The sequence below is a fragment of the Alligator sinensis genome, unplaced genomic scaffold, assembly GCF_000455745.1.
Source record: "Alligator sinensis unplaced genomic scaffold, ASM45574v1 scaffold546_1, whole genome shotgun sequence".
NCBI classification, from domain to species: domain Eukaryota; kingdom Metazoa; phylum Chordata; order Crocodylia; family Alligatoridae; genus Alligator; species Alligator sinensis.
The window spans coordinates 1,474,068-1,486,436 of NW_005842061.1; positions in this window are offsets into that span (position 1 = coordinate 1,474,068).

Below are 12,369 nucleotides of genomic sequence, written 5' to 3' on the forward strand. Positions count from 1 at the left end.
CCCCCCGCCACGTGGGAATAATTTAAAACTAGCCAATAGTGGGGAACGAATTTGCATACTGGTGGCGGGAACTCTTTTGCACCGTGCATTTCTCTTGCAACTTGAGCAATGCACCCTGCAAAAGAAGCTGCAAATAGGCGGGAAACTCGTCCCTGCACCGGGGTTCTCCTCTGCAATAGGAAACTCTCCCGTGCAATGAAGCTGCAACTTGGCGGGGATAATTCTGGTGCCGAAGCACACACAAAATCATGCCTTTGGGTCATGACACTTTCCACAATGGATCCCACCTGCTGGGCTGCAGAGGTGGCCCTTGCTTGGAGCTGATCTGACCCAGCTGCAGCCCCGTACCCTGCTGTGGGTGCAGAAATCTCAGGGGGCACATTTATTGCGACCCCATCCGCTGATGTTGTGACCCCATTTGGGGTTGCAAACCACAGTTTGGGAACCACTGCCATAGGCTAAAGCTAGTGAAGTTGAGGCCTAACAAGGGATCAAATGACAACAGAGTAACAACTACAAGGCATGGGTGTAGCTGTAGGATGGAAAGAGGCCATAAATTTAGCTCTTAAGGCATGTGGGGCCTGAGGGAACAAATACTGAGAAAGGGAGAGGGAAAGCACCTAAGGCTCACCAGCCTCCAAGGGCAACCTCCTCTCATTACTTCCAATGACAAAGCATGGAAGGTAGGGAAGCAGGGTGAGACCCTGGGAGTCAGGAGCAAGGGCCCGACAGGATTGGGGCAGCCACTAGGACATCACAGCAGCTCTCGGGTGCCAGTCCTGTCACAGGCCCTTATTCAAAGAGCAAATTAAAATATGACATGACAAAATTGTTTGTACCAGCAGTTGTGGTCATGGGGACATGAAAACTTGTATAATACTTGCTTTTCTGGAGGATGGGAATTGGATCAGCACATGACTTTGGATACTGTAAAATGTTTGAATTTCCAAACCTGAGTTTTTTTGGCATAACTCTCAGTGTTTATTTAAACAGAAGCACTAATCCCAAACAATAACTATTTACATTTGAAGGGGAAACATCTCCGTCTACGTAGATAAGGATTGGAGTACATTTTGAAAGAAAGTTTCCCACTGAGTCTATCTCTCTCTTGAATAAGTGACAGGTGTGAAAATATGATTAGCAATTTATCTGTCTGAAAGGATGTAAATATTTCTATATTTTGTAAATGTAATTGTAAATCAGGGATAATCCCTGGCATGACAGCCAGATGCATATCTGGGAGGCAGAAATATCTGCATAATATACATGCTCCTGAAGAACTGAATATAGAGATGGGTAGATAAAGTGAAAATACTAAAAAAATGCTAGGTGAGGCAAACAGTTGACTAGGGAAGTCCTGATGTCTTGGGGGTGATTCCTAGTCTCCAGCTGTTAGGGTTGGTATAGCAAGCTGAGAAGCAGCAGACTAGAAATGCTGAGAAGAATATCAGATAAACAGTTAATTGTTCAGAGAAGAGATAAAAGCAGGGTGAGATTCTCTTGTATTAAAAAAAATCTTATTTGGGAGTTTTATGCAGTCTTTCTCCGACTTACATTTTATTTTGCTTGATTTTGTCTGTGTTATTTACCTTCCTGATTGTCTGTGGTAAAAGTGATTTTTAGAACAATGAATAATTGCAAACATTCCTCTTCTGCAAAAGCAAGGACCTATAATATAACTGAAGGGGAACACCTTATAAACTGACAGACTTTCTTTGCTGAATTTTCAAGGCCTGGCCTGGTGCAGGTGGGACTAAGGCAGGGGTGGGCAAAATGCGGCCCGGGGGCTGGATGTGGCCTGCTAGGCCATTCTATCTGGCCCACGGGGCCCCTAAAAAATTTAGAAAATTAATATTTATATGCCCTGGGCTGCCTGTTATGCAGCCCTTGTTGGCTTTCCGAAATTCAGTAAGCGGCTCTCTGCCCAAAATAATTGCCTGCCCCTGGACTAAGGTTTGCTGGGAAAAGGAGTTATTGCAGGAGCAAAATCTAGTCTGTCCCTTCCAAACACACAGCCTAACAGTGGGGAGAGGTTTGAACTGAAGGGCACCCCGATATCACACTACCATAGCATATATGGTTTGTTACAGTTAGGCTAGGCACGTCCCCTCTAGCACAGTGGTACTAGCAATGTGGCAGAAACAAAGTCATTGGGATTTAAGACCTATTCTTTGTGCTTTGATACCTGTTGGGGATTGGCATTCATAGACCTTATCTACCATGGAGAAGGACATGTCTTGGAGCAATGTTCTGTTTGGTGTTCTTTCTTTAAGCATACTCAGAGAATAAGAGAAACACACCTGAAACATGTCCTAGAGAGATCAGCGCAAATATTGCTTCAGAAATGAAGGTTATAGTCAGGTTCCCATACCTGCTTAATTCTGCCTTTTATGGCCCTGGTGCGCTTTTGGTGTACTATCCTGATGTACTGTCTTCACTCTAAATCAGTGAACTGTGCTACCATTGGTACTGAGCCTTCACTTTCAATACCAACACAGTGCTTCAATATCCCGAGCCTTGTGACTAAGAGATGATGAAGTATAAAGAGTCTCATTTCCTTTCATCTCCACAATAGCTAGTGCTGCTGTACCTGGTACTTCAGCACTGGCTATCTGAGAACCTATATTATATCTAGAGTCATGAATTGGTATTCAAGTGGTACTGGAGTCACCTCCCCTTGAAGGCAGTGAAATCTAGACCACTAAAGTCACTAGTATATCCCTACTGTTGACCACTCCTATACAGATGCAGGCCAAACCCCATAGAACATCTCCACTGAAGAAAATATGTTCTCCCTCACTCATCTCACCTGAACACAGTTCTCTGTGTCCATCTTCCCTGCTTAACAAGATGGTAATCAAGGAGGAATTCTAGACAGGAGTGCATGAAGGGGAGCAGAAGGGCTAAAGTAGGGGTGGGCAATTATTTTGCCTGGAGGGCCACTTAATGAGTTTTGGTGAGCCGTTGAGGGCTGCACACATAAAATGAATAATGAGCATATCATTTTAACAAATTTTACATAAAAATGAATCGTATGCTAAAAATCAAACATCTACTATAAAATATTTTAATTTCATTTCAAAAAATAATTTTTCCCCAGATTTATGTTTTTTGCATAGTGCATATAGAGGTGATTGCATGATAGCTCAAAATGAAGTCTTTCTCCCAAGGGAAACAAAATCAGCCAGCAGGACACTCAGACAAGGGAGGACACCCGCATCCACAGCAGAGCCCTGCCACTGCCTAGCCACCCCACAAATCACAAGGGAGCTCCTGCCACCACCTGCACCCTGCCACATCCCTCAAGCACCATCTGCACTCCAAACCTGCCTGCCCACTGCCCCTTCCCATCCACACTTGCCCCCACAAAACCTGGGGAAGCCCAATAGCCCCCTCCAGCCTGACTCAGCTCCCTGTCAGGGCCATGCAGACTGTGCCCACCCACAGCCCTGGGGTCCCCCTTCCAACAGGAGGAGCCCCAGCCCCAGGGCACTGGGGGCAGCCTCACCTGGGTGGACAGGACAGGAGCCACAATGGCTGCAGCCAGGAGGCAGCAGGTGGCTGGGACAGCTTGCAGTTCTGCATGGGGGCAAGGTGCAAGGACCAGGGCTTCACTTGCCAGGAGGCACCAGGAAAGCTCTGCCACTGTTGGGCACAGGTGCAGAATGCCCACTGCATGGTCCTAGTACCCAGGACGGCTCCTGCCAGCTCTGAGCTGTAGGCAAGTGGGACACTGCTGGCCCAGCCCAAGTGGGGGTGCCCAGGCCCAAGCACGGCTCACCTAGGACCTGCTGCATGTAGCCAGGTGGACGGCAGGTAGAATCAATTGGCAGGATGTATACATCCCACAGGCTGTACTTTGCCCACCCCTGGGCTAAAAGGGCTAGTAGGAATGATTATCCTGCTATTCCCTTTTATGTCCTCCTACCTCAATGCTCCCCTTACCACCAATGGCTCTACTGGGGGCTCTTGATTGTATAGCTATATTCCACAAAACCTACATCATCCACTCTATAGAGCAATGGTTCTCAGCCTTTTCAAACTCTAGGCACCCCTTATTCAGCTGGATGCACCTGTCAGAAAATGCCAACTTTTACTATTCATTCATTTTTTGACTACAGAAAATTAATAGAGCAATTCTTCTGTTGCAAAGAACTCAGAAAGACCACAACAGGCCTGTAGCAGTGACCCAGCTGAGCCCCATACTTACCAGGATGATGACTGCCAGCATGCTCCATGGACAGAGGGCTCACAGCCAGCCCAGTGGGAAAGTGGCAATCCCAAGGGACACCAGAGCATCCTGCTGCTCCCCTGCCCCTGGGGCAGGCAGGATGAGTTGTAGCGGGAAGCAGGTTTGCTACTGGCCCCTTCTCTGGGGCAGAGTGAGAGCTGGAGTCTGGGTCCTGTGCAACCAGGGAGCCTGACCAGCCAAGGAGGCAGGTGGTGCAGGTGGACAGCACTGGCCCAGAAGCCTCAGGTACAGGAGCCAATGAGCCCATCTGGGGCTCTCAGCACTTGGCAGTGAGTGCAGGACACATGGGAGCAGCAGGCATCCGGGTTGGCCCAGGCCCGCCCAGAATTTCTGATGTAAGAGAGTACCAGCCTCAGAGGAGAGGGGAACGCCGGCACTGGCATTGGCCTACACCACGTTTCCCCACCAGAAGGCAGGACTCAGATTGAGGACAGTAAGTCACCAACTCTACAAGAGGAACCCTGACTGTCCTTCAGCTGACAAAGGTCAGACACACATAGAGGCGACACAAGGATTCGTGGTACTAATAGCCCCTGAGTGTCCAAAGGGTTCAGCCCAAGATGGGCCAATCCACTCAGGCTTAACTCATAAAAGGAGGAGGGTAAGCCCTGAAGAGCCCACTTGCTTCAGGAAAGGCAACTGAGGTGCACCAGTGGGCTGACAAGAGGCCAGAAGCAGGCACGGACAGTATCACTTGAGTTATAGTTATGTATTTATTTGTTTCTGTTACGGACATGTGCATCTAACATGAGGCCATACCAGGCGCCCATGCCAATCACCAACAAGAACCTGAGTGGAAAGGGGTGAAGTGTAGAGGAGGTAGAGCCCCACAGAAGACCTGCAACCATTGGGACTTACATCAGCTCAGCAAACCCCAGGATTTTAGGTACCTCCCCCTGACAACTTCTAGTAACTCCAACTCATGGCAGGTGAGTGATAGAGACAGGGGGGAAGTAGATACCTGTGAAGCGAGCAGCACCCGAGCCTTACCTTGGTGGGGTTGCTTGGCCAGCATCCTTCTACAAGGCCACTATGAATTCCTATTTGAAATCTCTGGGTTAATCTTGTGAATCATGCTTGCACACCTATGTGATAATATTGTGTAGCACCCCATGGCACCCTTGAAATAATCTCAAGGCACCCCCAGGGTACTGTGGCACCCTGGTTGAGAATCACTGCTCTAGAGCTAGTTCATCTTTCTCAAAGAAGCAAATCACTTCAAACAAACCAGTGATGTAGCTTCAGACATAGAAGAGGCAAGACAAAGAAGAGTGAGAAAAAGCATCAGCTGTAAAGGGAAGAACGACTCATCTGTGTTATAGTTTCGTCATTTCTGCACAAGCGACATAATGTATTCTCTCGTGCCTTCCAGGACTTTATTACAGGCTACGCTGAATGTTTCTCACACTGTGGCATGTGCTATGGTTGCTATAATAAGTATGAGGAAGTAAACATGGCTTTAGTTATTTTTTCTCAGTGCATTCCAAACTAAATCACATTGCTGGCTCTGTACTTTTCCAGTCTTCAAAACCTCAACAGATGAATTAAGCAGGCAGTTCTCAAGTACCCAAGAGTGTTCTGTCAAAGATTCATTTCTTCATAAGTAGGGATTCCTAGAAAGAGATGTTTGCCACAGACCAGAGCAAGTAAGACATTTTGCTTCAGATGATTTCCCTGACCAGATGACTTCATCCCCAGGACAGTGTGAATGAAACATGCCTTTTTATTGATTTCCCTTAATGCTGAGGAAAGAGAGGCAAAGATTCAGGACTGATGATCATGACAACTTTAGCACGGACTAAAGTAAGCAAGTCTGACATTTATATAATGAGTCTCTCAACAGTCAGCCCCCACTATCCTAAGCTACTTCAAAATCTCACTGTGCAATATAGAGTTCTAGGCCGCAAGGTGAATCTGATATCTTTTATCAGACCAACTTAAATAGTTGAAAAATGTTCTTAGCAAGCTTTCGGGTTTAAAACCCCTTCGTCAGGCTGAGGAAGCCTCTGCAGTTGGTATGTGGTCTTCCTGGATGAAATGAATAGTAAAGAAGCCAGAGGCTGGGCTGGTATGCATGCAAGACTGGCAGTCAGTGAAAATGTAGATTGAGGAGTCAATGGGTGAGAGAGAGGCTGGGGGGAGAAGGGAGATGAATGTAGCAGGTAAATAACCTTGTCTGCAGGTAAATATAGGGGTGTAGGTTGTAGCTGTGTTGGTCTAAGGACATAGGCAGACAAGGTTCTTTGGGTGAATCTGATATCTTTTATTAGACCAACTTAAATAGTTGGAAAACAATTATTAAGCAAGCTTTCAGGTTCAAAAACCCTTCGTCAGGCTAAGGAAATTTCTGCAGTTGGTGTGTTCTCTTCCTGGATAGAATGAGAAGTAAAGTAGCCAGAGGCTGGTCTGGTACGCATACAAGGCAGGTAGTCAGTGAAAATGTAGATTGAGGAGTCAATGGGTGAGAGACAGGCTGGGCGCAGGTGTGGGGGAGAGAGAGGGAGAGAGAGAGAAGGGGGATGAATAGTGGAGAGATACCTGGGGAGTCAGATGTTAGGCAGGTTATAATGTGTCATAAATCCAATGTCTATATTTAATCCATGATATTTAGTATCCAGGAGGTTGATGAAGTGGAGTTCGTAGGCTTGTCTCTGGGAAGTGTTTTATAAGTTTCCTTTGAGGATCAGGACTGAGAGATTGGAGAGAGAGTGGTTTTCTTGTGAGAAATGTGCCCCCACCGGTAATTGGGTATTCCTGTCTTTGATAGATTTCCAGTGTGCATTCATTCTGGTGCACAGTTGTTGTTTGGTCTCTTCTACGTATTTTCCATCAGGGCATTTGGTGCATTGGATGAGGTATATTACATTTCTGGAGGTGCAGCTGTAAGATCCAGGAATGCTGATGGCTCTGTTGTGGGGTGTAGTAATAGTGGGGGTGGTGGAGATGTGTTGGCAGGTTTTGCATTTCTTGTCATGGCACGGTCTGGATCCATTTGGTGTGTTCTGGGCTTGAGGAGGTTTGCTTCTGGTGATGAGGTTAGCAAGGTTCAGTGCAGAAACTTCCTTAGCCTGATGAAGGGTTTTTGAACCCCAAAGCTTGCTTAATAATTGTTTTCCAACTATTTAAGTTGTTCTAATAAAAGATATCAGATTCACCCAAAGAACCTTGTCTGCAGGTAAATATATATACAGTTCTATAATTTTGAAATCTGTAAAAAGAAAAGTCATCCCAAAACTGAAAGGAGATGCAAGTGGTTTTATAATTTATTAGTTAGATCAGCTGCCATTTACAAATGACAGGAAATATATCTAAATAAACATTCACTTAAAAAAGGTCAAGAAATGTATGTACATCATATATAACAGACACAAATAGTACAGGAATAGATACAGTACACTAACTGAAATGGAAATCCTACTAAAACTCTTGACATTGAGGAGTAAAGTTTCAGCATGATGCATGGGAATTGGTTAGAGTTCTATTACAGGATCATGGTCATGGTTCCATATTTATGGCTGTAACCAATAATCATCCCATATTTCAATGTATCGGTACCTAAATTTGTCAAAAAAAAGTATAACCTTTGACCAAGCCATTTATAATATTAATACCTAGCTCTTATATAGTATGTTTTTATCCATGTCTCGTACGATCTTACAAATAGATATGAAAACTGCTATCTTCACTTTATAGTTAGGTATGGGATGGCAGGAATTTGTCATGTTTTGTATTTTGCAAAAGTTGGCACTGAGGAAGCTGTGATTAAACCCTTAGATCCTGAGTGAGCAAATGGCTCAAGGATGTGCCTAGTTTTAAGTACACACACAGTTCCATTCAAATCAATGACACAACTAAGGTTCTTATATGTTTAAATGATATGCTTTAAATTTTGTAGAATTAGTCTTAGCTGTGCTGAAGACCAAGCACCCAAGCTACTTTTCATTAGTATTTGTGGAAGTCAATTAACATAAATTGCTATTCCCTGCTAAATGCTGAATATTTAATCCTTCAGTCTCTCTCTAATTTTTAATCACACTGTAAAGAATTCCTTAAACCTGAATAGATGAGAAAAGTATCTACTCATTAAAGAAACCTGTCTAACCTATGAAAACTTACTTATACTAGGAGACTTTTTAAATAAAAATATGTCAAATTCCACTGCCATTCTCAACTCCTGGTGATGCAGTTCACTGCCTGTTCCTCAAAAATGGCATTACAACTTGGTGAGAGTACCAAAAAAATGTTCAGACTGGCATTCAGAATTATTGAGATTAGAAGCAGACATATATCAGTGATCTTATTATCAAGAAAAAAAGGCAAAAACTCAATTTGACTGAGGAAGCTCCTAATAAGATAGGAATTATTGGGGGGGGGGGGGGAAATTTTTTTTTTTTTCATAAAATAAAATAGGAATTATTGGGGGGGGGGGGGGAACTTTTGTTCTTCTACTAGCAATTACTTATGTAATGAATCAGATTTAAAGGCAAAACAGTTCTGGCTAGCTGAACTAAGTCAAAAGGAGCTGAAATAAACTCCCCAAATCACCACAATAATAATATTGGCTACTACTAATACAAAAGTATATTACAGCACTTACAACATCAGTGTATCCCAAGTGATTAGTTTGGATATCTAACACACAAGCTGAATAATTCAGCATAACAAATGGAAAAGTAAATAAACATTTAAATGTTTCAAAATCAGCCAACTCTTGTAGAAATCAGCCTACAAGAGATGTATAGAAACAATGCCCCATCAATTTTTATCCATATCTCTTCATTTAAAAAAAGGTATATTTAAATATTATGCATCGATTCCACCTAAAATAGAGAGAAAAGTACAATATCTCTTGTAAGATTCAAGAAAATTGAATATATAACAACAAATTGCTTCAGCAAATAATTCCCCTGGAGGACAAATTCCATAATTAATAGTTGCTTGATATTTAAAAGGCAGTGACTATTTTAACTGAAAGGTTCCTTGTGCTTGAAAACTCACAAGTTTTGCACAAGTGTGTGTGTCAATAGGAGGAGGACGGGAGGAGGACTTTGTGACGAGCTGCAGAGCTATGTAACAGGTAGCTTCTGGGCATGGGGCTACCTGTGGGCAGGTGGGAACAGACAGCTATAACTCAAGGAAAACCCACAGGGAACAGCCTGGGATCAAAAAATACATTGGTCATGACTTAAAGATACATGGATACTTCCCCAACAAAAACCGCCAGGCTGTTAGGTCTTTGTTGCTCCTCTTAGATGCACAGCACCGAATATGATACAAGACTATCAGAAATTGAGATGGCCAGCTGTATTTTGGGATTATAGTTACACAAACTAATTCTTGTCCTTACTAAAGATAGGCAGAACATAGATAATCCACCAACTGCAGCAAGGGTTAGTGTTTTAATTTAAAAGATGCTGGTTTTTAAAGTCTTCTCACACAAAAAAAGCATTTACTGATCAGTTATTGTCTATGCAACAGCAGGGAAAACATGAGCCTCTGCAGGAGGGTAGAGGGAAGAATTTGTTGAAGCAGTGTGTTGAAATATTACTGTGAGAAAATAATGGAATTATTGCAAAATGGAATTTAGTCCCTGGCATGTCTCAAGCCAGGGACAATTTAACGACACACATAACCATGCAAAAGAAAGAAAAAATCCAAATAATCTCTAGAAGTTTACCCAATAATCTCTCATACATTCAATTAACATATTTTTACTTACTAAAATCTGAAAGTGGCATAAATTAAATGATGTAATGATGTGTGGAGAAAGTATTTTGCAAACTTATTAACTGAATGTATGTGAGTGGGTTCCACAAAGAACCACAGTTGAAAATCAGCATTAGCAAACAAAGATATTAAGCTACAAAGCTAAACTGGGCTTTGTTACCTACTCGTAAAAGCACTGGAAGATTTACATCAAATATAAAAGCCCCTACTGTCTTTATTGATGTTTTGGCTTGATACCTTCATTGAAACATGATGCTTTCATCAGATCTGATTATAGTGAGGTAAAAGGAAAAAAATAATGGAACAAAAGGAATACATAAAAAAGAAGGGCAAAAAAGGGACTGGATAAAACAGAATAAAGCCTAGCAAGAAAAGAGTGTATGAAAAGTGGGAAAAAAGCACCAAAGAAGGGTATTAACACAAGGGATTAACAACTGGAAACAGAAGGGAACAATGCAGTAAAAAGAGAACAAAGAAATATGAAAGAAATGGAAGCCCAGATCCAGCAAAAGATTTAAGCATGTGCTTTTTCTTTTACCCAATGAGACTACTCACATGCTTAAAGTTAAACGTGAATTTAGTTGTGTTGCTGGTCAGGATCACAGAGAACAAATATAAGGTAGTATAGCATTAGTAGACGATGAAAATACCCTACTATTTTCAAGTCATAACGGTTTGTTTCTTTCTTAATCATCATTTCAAAGTTTTCTAATGGATTCCATGCTATAAAACACCAATGCAAGTAACATAGTGAAACTTTCAGGACCACCTTCTTTAAGAGAGACCACCTAATAGGAGAGGAGACCACTGTTTGTCATCTGGTCCCTAATACAGCCTTTTTTGATTTTTGAAAATGTCAATGCAGTGTGTTTAGAGAGACCATTGTCTGAGAGAGGTCACTGTTACCTGGTCCCTGTAGGTGGTCTGTGTAGTTACATTCTTTTTACACTGAAAAGTAGTATGTCAGTGAACAGCACCAATTCGTTATTGAACTGGTAGGAAGAAAAACCAGGACAAGATCATTCTTAGGAAATTTGGGGTGGGTGCACTTATCATTTCTGCATTTCAAAAGTCCATTAAAATACTCCTAAAAGAAATCACAACAAAATTAAAAAGGCAAATATATCATCCTAAGAATATCAATAACAAAGAAGTGGTATTGACACCATCAAATTATATATATATAATGATTTTCATTTTTTAAAAAAGGCACACCGCCTGCAGTTCTGGTGAGGTTCTTATTCCCCAGTCCCCCCCCCCCGTCCCCCTCCCCCCCAAATTACAAACAAAATAAATAAACCCATCATCAACCTGATTCATAATTGAAAAAAATTCTCCCTTTGTGAGTACATTTCTTGAATAAATTGTGTGGCAATTAAAATAATTTTAAAAATAGCACCCAGTGTTCTTTGAAGGGAATAAAATGGAGGTTTTTTCCAGTCCTCTTCATCCTTGAATTATTTTGAAAGTGGACTTTCTCTGAAAGGGTTATGCATAAAGATGAAAAATGATGGATGCTTTCCTATAAATATCATTATCACTATGGTCTGTTTTCTATTTGAAGTTTTTTGCTGTCAGATACAGGATCTTCATTAGAATGGTTTCAGTGGATTGGGAGCATCCAACGATGAACTAGAATAAACACAGGTGTGTTTTTCCTCTGGGCATCTTGGTTTCCCATGACCTGTTTCCAGGACAGTGTCAGCCTTTTCCAAGTCTGTATCCTCATTTGTTTTTTCTGGTCCTGCTTTCTGTTCTTACTGGTACTGCCATACTTGGTATATGCTTATTTAGCAGTTAAAAGTAGGACCCAAAGAGGAAAGGTGTTTTTTCTCTGCCATTCTAAATACAGGTGAAAGTTTATTAATCTGCTTGTTAAAAGACCTTTAAGATACTTTCTTTATAAAATATCCTGAATTAGTAACTTTTTCCATCTTTAAAATGTTATACTGCTAGGTTTTTTAAAATACCACTGGATCATCAGTTGTAAGTCAGGAATGGGCTTTTAAACATTAGTTATGAATAGAACTGTATGCAAGGCTGTGTCTGTAAGATCATTGATTCTGCTGTTAAATTTAAGTCCACCACATCTCTTAAGATCTTAGCAATCCATTGCAACTTTTTTAATGAAAAGAGTGTTGAGAGTGCCATCTTAACTCTAAGACCCTTTTGGTTTGTCCACAATGAGAGTTATTTCAGAATAGCCATTCCTGATTAACCTTTCCTGATTAGCTATTCCTCATTAAGTCCCTGTATGAATGCTTTTATTTTGAAATAATAGTACTTTATTAGTTCAATCCACTTTGCAGTTGATTAAGATGACTTGGAAAAAGGCACTCATATTCTAGGAAAAATATGCCTATGCAGGATCTTAATCAAGAATAGCCTTT